This window comes from Mytilus trossulus, chromosome 9, assembly GCF_036588685.1.
Source record: "Mytilus trossulus isolate FHL-02 chromosome 9, PNRI_Mtr1.1.1.hap1, whole genome shotgun sequence".
NCBI lineage: Eukaryota > Metazoa > Mollusca > Bivalvia > Mytilida > Mytilidae > Mytilus > Mytilus trossulus.
This window is the reverse complement of record NC_086381.1, coordinates 40,533,880-40,545,701: the sequence shown is the minus strand read 5'-3', so window position 1 is coordinate 40,545,701 and position 11,822 is coordinate 40,533,880. Positions and strand designations below refer to the sequence as shown.

Here is an 11,822-nt window from a genome sequence, read left to right as displayed (position 1 = left end):
GCTAAAGAACGATCTATTTTCTTAATGGCGGCACGCATCAATGATATGTATATATGCAAATAAATGTGTACTGATGAGTACGTCGTTTATTCAAACATGTACATGTTATTAAATTACTATTCCGATGACTAATAATAATCTTGTTAAGTACAAAGAAGAACTATTAAGTGATGTAGTTATCATCATATTTATCTTCGAAACTACAAGATTTTTTTATGTTGAAACTTGGTTAATTGTACGAAAAATGAAAGAAGTTGCTATTTGCCTACCTTACCTCAAAAAACGATCTGCTCAACTGTCAAAATCAGCTGTTAAAGTCTCTTATGTGAAACTGACTATATTTTCTGAAAACGTAAGGAAGAACATTCTAAATGAAGTACGTGTATATACATAATCAAGAACGAAAGTAAACAGAAATAGTATTTAAGATGACAAGAAGAAGTTTGGCTAATTCTTTAGATTAAATATGGATTGAAAAAGAAGCAATAATAACATCTGCATAAGGTGATAATGTTGTAAATAATAAATTATCATTACGTTTACAACAAACGTACTTTTTGTTATTGTGAAAGTAAAAATAAGTATGACCTAGTTTCGCGGTAAACATATACGCATGGAAATAAACTGAATGAATGAATGATAAATGTATTACAATCTATAATCTGCGCACAACATTGACTTAAAGGTCCTGATTTGAGATTCACTGAGGGACTTTCCGTTTTCGTTTAGAATTTTTCTTGGAGTTTTGTTATTTTTTCTGGAATGTTGTTTTTACATGTTGATTTCTTTTTCATTCTTCCAGTTTCCATTTTAGAAATGTTTGATTTCTTTGTTCATCATTTATCACAGCTGAAAAGCTGGATCTGCATTCACTCTTCAACATTAATTAAATGGGGGAAGTTGAAAACATCCCTTTGTAATTTTTACGGACGATATCACGAGTTGGTTGACCGTTATGGAATAACCGTTTCACAAATGATATCGGATATGTTCATTGAACCATTTCGGTTAATTTTTGGGGATGAATGAGGAGAGTTTTTTCATACTTATCAGAAAAAACATTATTAAAAACTATCTATCAGATCTATAAATTAAGACCTATTAGATGTAGAGTTTCTGTTCATATAGGGTGGATGGGCTTTCATGGAAAAAATTGACCTATCAGAATGTTTTACTGCAAGGATTGTACCCATCAGAATTTTAAATACAATTCCAGATAATGCATGAAACGAAACTGTCTACATTCCAAAGCACCCCCTAAGATCTGAAATAGGTATTTTTTATAAACCCTAAGATGTAATTATTTTTGATTATTTACTGCTGCAAGACACTAAGAAATTTTTTTGCGTATAAGTGTACGCGTCAGATGAAAAAACCAAAAATATTACCTGTAAGATGTATAACATTCTACACCCATCAGAAAGGACCATGCATCCCCCTTTAGCAGATATTAACTGGATTGGCCAATTACGTCGTAACTACAATCCCCTTCCCTTTCATGAATATGACCTACCGAATTAGACTATTTACTGGATTTGTTATCACATAATCAACACGACGGGTGCCACATGTGGAGCAGGATCTGCTAATCTTTCGAAGCACCCGAAATCACCCCTAGTTTTTGATTGGGTTCGTGTTGTTTATTCTTTAGTTTTCTATGTTGTGTCATATGCACTATTGTGTGTCTGTTTGTCTTTTTCATATTTGGCCATTACGTTGTCAGGTTATTTACGATTTATGAGTTTGACTCTCCCTTTGGTATCTTTCGTCCCTCTTTTAGATATAAGTGTCTTTGCATAACATGTCTTCCCACTGTTTCTCTTTCTACATAATTAAACTTAATTTTGTCAGCTTTCAAAGCCCGGCTTTAAAGTTATTGTGAAACTCGCCACTAAAGAGGCATCAGGAATCAGATGTGAATACCTAAAAATTCCTGTTAGTGTACATTCAATCTGAGTCTATTTCCTCTTGTAGTAATGTTGAATTTTCGAATTTCTCCCTTTTAATCGAATATTCCCCATTCAAAACATTAAGCCAAACTGGCAAGCTCCTCTGATTCGTGCAAACGAATGAAATCTTAGGGAGCGATAAATCGTACTTTGTTAAATATCAGTGTGATTCTAACAAAAGATTGTCTATAACTAACGTTATCAAAATGTTTAAGTTTTTTTTTATTGATACAAAAGATTGTCTATAACTAACATTATCAAGATGTTTAAGTTTGTTTTATTGATACAATATTTGTTACGAACGTGGGACGTGTTTGTCAACAAATCGCTTATAACATAAAGAGCTTTATCGTGTATTATATAAATAATGCAGCCATGATTGGATAAAATCCCTAATTTGTTGCCTGGTTACCATTTTCTCGGTTATAAATCAAATACTCACAAATCTAGTGTTTACCCGTATTACATGGTAATATATACGATGTTAATCCTTGATCAACGTACATATTTGCATTGAAATCCTTGTATAGAAGTTATGTTTTTATTTAGTAATTTCCATAATCACAAGACATTAAAAACAAACCATTCATGTGTAGTAAATATCTCCTTATTGATACGATATGCCGGGGCTTGTTTTTCATATCATGCTTTCCTTGATAGAGGATTCTTAATCACAAAGAAGCTATTAAACCAAGAGTTCCAAAATGTGAAGTTGAAATCATCCCTTCGTAAATTTTACGGACGCCTTCACGAGTTGGTTGACCGTTATAGAATAACTGTTTCAGAGATGATATAGAATGTGTTCCTTATGTCGTAACTACAATCCCCTTCCCTTTTCACGAATGAAACCTACCGAATTAGACTATTACCCGATTGTAATAAAATAAGCGATACGACGGGTGCCATATGTGGAGCAGGAACTGCTTTTTCTTCTGGAGCAGCTGAAATCACCCCCAGTTTTTGGTGGGGTTCGTGTTGCTTAGGCTTTATTTTCTAGGTTTTGTCTTCTGTACTATTAAATGAATAAACTATTAAATCTGGCTGAAAAAAATGAGAAATACAGCCTTTTTCATCTATGATTTCTTTACATAAATAAGATCGCTTTTAATCATTTAAAAAAAACTAGCTTTATTTTCAAATTTAATAAATTTATTGTTCCATAATATTTGTTTTTTCATATCTGTGAATTAACTGTTTTTTTTGTTAGACCTCACTAGTTCCAACATTTTATGAAATCTTTATACACATCTGGGATGTGTTCAATGCTTTCGTCTGGCTTATCCCCACTATTTGTCTGAAACACTAATCGAAAGTAGCCTAGCTTTGATTTTTTTTTCTCACTGACGCTTTCTTTTTGCATATAATCAAATCTGGGTTCACACGCACGTGTGATCAATCAATAAAAAGTGAAAGGAAATATAAAGATCCAAATGTCAAGCAATCAGCTGTTGTGGTTTCGACTCAATGCCGAGGACAGGCAATCATTGAACAATCGGATATCCGTTGTTCGTCATCATTTACATTCGAAGATATATTTTATGAAGCAAAAAAGGTAAAGTCTTGTTATTATATACAAATTCGGGAACAACCGTCGGCATCACCTATCATAGTCCGATATTACTCTGGCGTCCAACGGCTGTTTTGCTAGACAAGCTGGGGATGGGGCTTTTCTTGCAAAACAGCCGTTGGACGCTATGGTAATTCGGACTATGATTTGGCAATGACGGATATTTCTGTGTTTGGAGAATTTAGACTTTTGAAATAGAAAGAAGAACACCCTCCCATCCAAACAATAATCTAAATGAATTACCAACAGGTCCTTCTTTAGAAATGTGTTGGCAGTGTTAATGAAAAAAACAATGAAAAAAAACTAAACCAAAATCGTGCGAACAGAGCAAGGAGAAATCGATATGCCCAGACAAACTGTTGTGTGACCTTATTAACATGGCTAGTACCATGGAGTGTGAGTGGTCTTCAGATACATGTACTTTAGAAACAGGGACAATTGTGCAATATAAACTTAGAAATGCTTTGTGGTATGTAGACCACACCCATAAACGACTGTAATTTACTGTGAAATATGTCAAAATCCTACTATCAAAATAAATATCCGATATAAAAATTTACCCATTCACATAGTGCATCTTACAATTCACAGTAGTAGCTAGTTTTGATTAGAACACATATCTTTCTGATTGTCTTTTAGCGTCCAAGCACTGCTCTTAATATAGTCTGAGATTACTCTGACGTCCAACGGCTGTTTTGCCAGACAAGGTGGGGTCAGAGCTCGTCCCATATCAAAAAGTGGATATTTGCCCATCCAAAATAGATGCGCTGCTTCGTCGATTCTGGTGCCGACTAACGGCCTTAAGATTATATAAATCAGGTACAATATGTTCATTTTTCATTGATCTCTTCATTTGTGTAAGTTTCATCTTGACTTATTCTTGACATCGTATTTAGTCCATTATCATTGTAATTGTTTTAAGATGAATAAGGTAAGTAAAGAGAAAAAATCTACTAATAACTTTAGACGGGAATTCAGATTAAAAACATGTAATTTCATTAAAAATTCAAATAACTCAAATGAACAACCAACTATAGTAACTGATCATGATACTTGTTAATGAGATATAAACCACATAGGTCATTTTGCCATTTTAACTGTACATGCCGATCATTTCTTCGATTATACTTTGATTGATTTAATGAAATCAAAACAAATGGATAAATTGTCACGGACACCAGGTTGACTTCATCTTATGCTGACTTCCTATATAAAAAGTAAAATCACAAAAATACTGAACTAAGAGGAAAATCAATTCGGAAAGTCCATAATCACATGGCAACATCATAGACCAATACGCATAAAAAACGAATGGACAAGAACTGTCCTATTCCTGACTTGGTACAGGCATTTTCAAATGTAGAAAATGGTAGGTTAAACCTGGTTGTATAGCGCTAACCCTCTCACTTTGATGACAATCTAATCAAATTTCGTTATATTTAAATTGATGCGTTGACTAAACAGTCACAATAAAAAATAGTCAAAATATGGGTACATCAGTCATCATCGTATAACAATTTTAAAAGGAACAATTTAAAAGAACACAAAAACATCTTTCTACAAACACATTCATTGATTTGTGTGTCTGACGTCAGAAAATTATATACGTCACATAGATTTGTCGTTCAATGTGCATACAAACAATTTAAAAATTTACATACTATTAGGCAATGTAAGCATACAGGGTTAAAAAATCAAAAGTATGTAAGAATAAATTTCAGAAATAGACCGAGATTTAAAATAGTCCAAAGGTTATATATAGAACTTATAAGAATCCACACAAATAGTTTATACCACTACGCAATTGAATGATTTTGACGTTTGTGGTTCAACGTATTTTGTAATTCATAATAGAAATATATCATAATGACATAAAATAGAACAATATCCTACTGACGAGATCTTTTAAAGTACAGAGTCACGTTATAAGAACCAAAGAAATACAAAAAGTCGCATATACAAAGCACACCACCAAAAAAATTAAAAGACAATACAAACACATTGGCGAGATGTATAAGTACCGAGCCACGTCAAACGGATATCGTATAAAACCATTCAACAGTAAAAGTAATATTAATAGTAGGACAAAGACAAATGAAAGAAATATAAAACGCAACACCACTTGAATAAATATTGAGTTTGCAATCAAAAATATGCAAACTATCAAAATACTTTTAAAATGTTAAATTTCATTAATTCATATAAATAACGTTGGCCGTTCAAAAGTATAAGATCATCAATTATGTAACTCGAATATGCAACTTTTTAGCACACCTGTCCCAGAGGGCCAAGTGAACTTTTTCATCACTTGGCGTCCGTCGTCCGTCGTCGTTAACTTTTACAAAAATCTTCTCCTCTGAAACTACTGGGCCAAATTTAACCATACTTAGCTACAATCATCATTTGGGTATCTAGTTTAAAAAATGTGTCCGGTGACCCGGCCAACCAACACAGATTTCCAACATGGCTAAAAAAGAACATAGGGGTAAAAATGAAGATTTTGGCTTATATCTATGAAACCAAAGCATTGAAAGAAAATCTGACATGGTGTAAAATTATTTATCGGGTCAAAGTCTTTCCGCCCTGAAATTTTCAGACCAATCAGGCAACTCGTTGTTTGGTTGCAGCCCCTGAATTGGTTATTTTAATAAAACAAATTGCAGGATTTGGTTATTATCTTGCATATTATTATAGATAGAGATGAACTGTAAACAGCCATAATGTACAGCGAAGCAAAACCTACAAATAAGTCAATATAATCAAAATTACCAATTGACCTCTTAAGGAGATATTGCCCTTTATAGGTTGCATTTCTATAAATATTGACCATGTTATTTCCCATAGGAACTCCTTTTGTAAACAAAACTAATTTTCTATGAATATTCTAAATCTCCCCAAAAGAGGCGTGGTTTGAGAAACAGCTGTATTTACAAAGTGCAACATTTAGAACATTTTTAACAATTTTTAACAATTTTGTATATTTTGTAATTTTTCACATTAGATTTTTACTATTTAGATAGTTTAATAGGTTCATCAAATATAGATAATTGTACGCAGCAAGAATGTTCAGTGAGGTAAGGTCTACAAACACATCACCATCATCAAAAAACAATTTTGTCATGAATCCTTCTATGATATACCCATAGACCAAGGTGAGATTATGAGTGGCCGTTCATGTCATTTGCGCGATTATATACGCGTATATAATTTTCAACGCGTATATATACGCGTATATTGTGGTTTTCAACGCGTATATTGTGGTTTTCAACGCGTATATTATCGTTTTATACGCGTATATTGTTAAAATAAACACGTTTATACTTTATTCCAATTTATTTATCATATACGCGTTAATATACGCGTTATTTGCATAAATATACGCGTTAATATACGCGTTAATATTCGCGTTATTTGTGTTAATATACGCGTATGAAATCATTATATACGCGTTAATAAACATTCGTTTGTCTTATTGTTTTAAAATAATTGACACCTTCCCAGAAGTAACGCGTTTATATACACGTATATAAACGCGTTTAGTACAAAATATTTACATTTATTATACGCGTTACAAAAAAAAACAACTTTTCAACAGTAACATGTATATATACGCGTATATTTTAACAATATACGCGTATAAAACGACAATATATGCGTTGAAAACCACAATATACGCGTTAATGTAGGTAATATACGCGTAAATATACGCGTTGAAAATTATATACGCGTATATAATCGCGCAAATGACATGAACGGCCACTCATATGAGATACACAGGCTCTCTAAATTTTGGATTTTCTACACCTCGCATTTCTATTCCCCATGTTTAATTGAAAGTTCGACTACATCATATACATCGTCTCATTAAACAAAGACTTTTCTAACAAAAAATGGGAGCATAGATAAATTTGTTGGATTTAGACAATGGAAAATCATATATGAGAAGAGTCAAACCAAATTATGTGGAACCTTTTGATCAACAATGTATTTCTTGAGTTTGGTGAATTTAAAATAATTGAGCTGAAAGCCATTTCATCAGATGTGTTAAAATTGTAAAACCAGTTCTAGCTGACTTGTCTTTAATTTCACATGAAATACAACTCACACCTAACCTAAGCAAAGACAAAACGAAACATGATCATATTTCAAAATTATGTATTTTCATTACAGATATGTTGATAATGGTCTGTCAACCAATACCCTTAATTTGGTTACGTCTCATATATACAATCGAATTTTATATTAATTAAAACTACCGAAAGTATATGGTCTGCATCATGTCTTGATTTTTTGTTTTCGATAGACTCAGATGGACGACTTAAAACTGCGATCTATGACGAAAGAATCGATTTCATCTTTCAAACTGCCGATTTCCTGATCGAAGTAGTTACACTATAAAACGTTTAACGGTCATCGTCAAGAATTAATTGACTGATATAATGTGTCGGTATCTCTATTTATTTGTATCATGTATGCACAGCTTTGTATGTTTATATACTTATATAGTAGTCTGATCTGTAATCTTACCGTTTCTGTACTTGTTCGCATTGTAACATCCTGAATCAGTGGATATCAGATCACCATGTATAGATATAGGAAGATGTGGTGTGAGTGCCAATGAGACAACTCTCCATCCAAATAACAATTTAAAAATTAAACCATTATAGGTTAAAGTACGGCCTTCAACATAGAGCCTTGGCTCACACTGAACAACAAGCTATAAAGGACCCCAAAATTACTAGTGTAAAACCATTCAAACGGGAATGTCTACATACCCAGTCTTCATTATTTCCTTATATATCAGTATAGTCGTCTAATATGATAATGACCTATTCCTGATTTTTCAATCACGGTATCTCTCTTTGCCAGAAAGTACATTTGCATAACGTGGGATGGAGGCAAATTAGGAGTTGTTAACTCAATCGACTCACCCGTTCTTGTTCTTTTTTTATTCAATTTGATACTCTGAGTTTTTGGTTATTGCAGTCTTCAATCAATGTACGCGATATTTGTACTGCCGCTGAAACTTTTCTATATAACATGGCATGTCTGTGTATCGGATCCCTGTAGAATCTTTTGTCTATGTGATTTTTACGGAGGTATTGGAAGTTGGCTATTGTACTGTCTATTGTTTTGATAGTTATTTAACTCTTTTGATATTTCACTGATACCAGAGATGAAATTATCACCGAAGACATCAATGTAAAACCAGCACCACTTGTTTGTCGAAAGGTTCCGGTGTGTTGATATTCTCATCCAAAATGTTGAATTCTGAATACATTTATTCTTGTTGAAACAGTAAAATCAAAATTTACTATTAACAGCCAATTAGGTCAGAATAAGATTAGAAACATCGATGATGAATTATTTACTTGCAAGTAAATAATTCGACCTCATTGGATCCGTATTCATGTGAACAATTTAACCACTTAGCTAGAAATGTATTACGCATGATTCCTTCGTGTTAGGCTATTAAAAGCAAAGAATGTCAACATTAAAGTGAAACAAAGGTAAACCGTTTGTTTGAATGATTCGATCCACAAATAATCATTCCGATACAGGAATAATAGAAAATTAACTTATTTATTTAACTTTAAAATTGAAATTAAGCAGACATATACAAAAAAAAAAAAATGCACGAGGTCCATGTATTTTAATATTTTTTATATTAATGTTATAGCTTATATCGTGTTATGAGACCGTCGGTTGTTTTCGGTGTCATCTCGATTGTTAATTAGACGAAGTCTAGACTGAAATACACACAAAACGAAGCTACATATTATAGAGGTCATGCCCTGTAAATATTGTCATTTCATTTTTGCGGTAGGCGTCTATTTGCTTATTTTCATATGTTCTACTGATATAAGCCCAGTACCTTTATCATTTTCAAGGCAATATGTTGAGTACAATTTGACGTATAGCTCTTTTATGTACAGCTTCAGCAAAATTAAGTCAAATTTTATGTAACAAATAACAAATTTTGGTATACCACTTTCTCCTTGAGAATTATCATAAGTTGTACAAGTTGTATGAATAACCAGTCTTTTATTAGAATATGTTTTATATTTGATATATTATATGATATATATATTCCTCTTTCAGTAGCTATATAGAAATTGAAATGAATGATTGCGAATCAAGGATCACTTACGAGTTTCAATTCTACTTACTTTGCAAGAATAGGGTGTGCTGCACAACAGTTATTGCCAAATATTTTACAGGAATTGCTTCTTATCAAAGAACAACCATCTTTGTTACAAGTTGATGTTCATAACAATACATTCTAGAAACAACATTACGACCTGATCAATTTTTACTGATAAATAGTGTTACAACCAACGGGTATGCATATTTCGATATACCCTTGAGTTATAAAATTATTCGGAACCTTAACCTTAATCATTTAAAATCTTATTGTACGGACAGTGAAACAGAAAAAAATGTACATAAGGCAGTTAACAGAATTAAAAGATTGAGAACATGAATCAAAAGATAGAAAACGTGAACTAGAAGCCTCAATTATCGTATTAAATATTACTCAATTTATTTCACTTGACTGGGCGGAGTTTAACCGAACAATAAACCAGTCCATCTATAGATAGGTGTATTAGGATAAACTCATCAATGAAGTGTACAGTAATTCTTTTGTAAATTCCCTTCATGACACTGATAGGTGATTAGAAATCAGTAATAATTATAACGGCAATCATCCTTATGACACACATCTTCAAATAGACTGTCCTTATGCAAATTAAAACCTAGCTCCGCCCGATCAGTTGAAATAACATTGGTAATAGAACCATGTCAATACTTGGTGATGAAGTTAGTCATGTATAGGGTAGATTTTTGAAAGCAAATGAGCAGAATTTAATGATACGCCAACGTGTTTCTAGTTTAGATGAAAAACTCATTAGCCAATCATCTCAATTAGAACAGGAAGCTTCAATGGTAGATGGGTTAAACAAAACGGTTTAACAGGTCGGGACCACTACCTTATATGGAAATGCATAAATTAGCATACTTATGTTCTCGCACATGTAATTGTTTATTTACATGTGACGCATTTTATTTTTACCTAGGTTTTTGACCAATCCACTAAATGAGTCACAATGCACGATGGACTACTACGTGTTTACAATCAGTCAAGAACACGTGTTATTTACTGAAATACAACAATTTTTTTCGTGCAATGCGGGATTCACAATTTCGCTTAGTTTTTCATTTTGTGTATCCTCATTTGTAGTTAGTGATATAAAGTATTACGTCCATGCTCAGATTAACGAAGAATTGTTTCTATGCGAAGAAAAAAGGTTTGAATTATCCGATATAGCCATTTACATGTTTGATTATGGCACAGAGATTTCATGTATTTGTCCACCAGACTGTAACGAAACAACAGCGAAAAAACACAATTACCCATGAGACAAACTTACTAGTGTAAAGTAAGGCGTCGATAACAGCCGGTGCTGATATTCACGAGTACAGCAATGTTCGTATAGATAATTAAAGGCAAATGTTGGATCCTTGAAATTTGTGTTCGTAAAAACGGCGATGAATATTTACATACATGGCAGTTTTAACAAAATCTAAATCTATAAGTATTGTTTTTTGTCACATTTCAGTATATGGGACTTCCAAACTGTTCCCTTTGTTTTGAAGGTAGTGAAGTCAGCAACTGTAGTTTCAGTTTGTTAGTTTTTTAACGGGCTCGGACATTTGCTAAACTGAATAAAATCATTACAGCTGATTTCTTATATCTGCAAAGTAAAACTTTGGTTGGCTTGCTTGCTTTGTTTGTATAGTTGTTTATACAAGCTTTGAAAATAAGATTGACATCTTTAAACAATATATATATATATATAGGAATAGTTTAACTTGTATATTTTATATTTTGTACAATATATAAACAAAGCAAGCAAGCTAACGAAAGTTGTGCTCTACATGCATTAGGAAATAAGCTGTAATGGTTTTAGTCATATGTATGTGCGACAAGGTGGAACATTTGATATGTTTTGTGGAAATTGTGGCGTTGGCTTTTTAATAAAAAAGAAGATGTGGTAACTATGATTGCCAATGAGACATCTGTCCACAAGAGACCAAAATGACACAGAAATTAACTTTTATAGATCACCGTACGGCCTTCAACAACGAGCAAAGCCCATACCGCATAGTCAGCTATAAAAGGCCCCAATATGACAATGTAAAACAATTCAAACCAGAAAACTAACGGCCTAAATTATTTAAAAAAAATGAACGAAAAACAAATATGTAACAACCACTGAAATACAGGCTCCTATACAATATAT

The 11,822-nt window shown here is 32.7% G+C and overlaps 1 long non-coding RNA gene across 1 annotated transcript; it reads left to right on the top strand.

The window, feature by feature from the left end:
• The first annotated feature begins 389 nt into the window (after positions 1 to 389).
• LOC134682911 (uncharacterized) lies at positions 390 to 9,930 on the top strand. The gene is made up of 3 exons (XR_010100930.1): positions 390 to 504; positions 4,156 to 4,335; positions 9,619 to 9,930. It is a non-coding gene; the product is annotated as an uncharacterized LOC134682911 (long non-coding RNA).
• Positions 9,931 to 11,822: the final 1,892 nt, after the last annotated feature.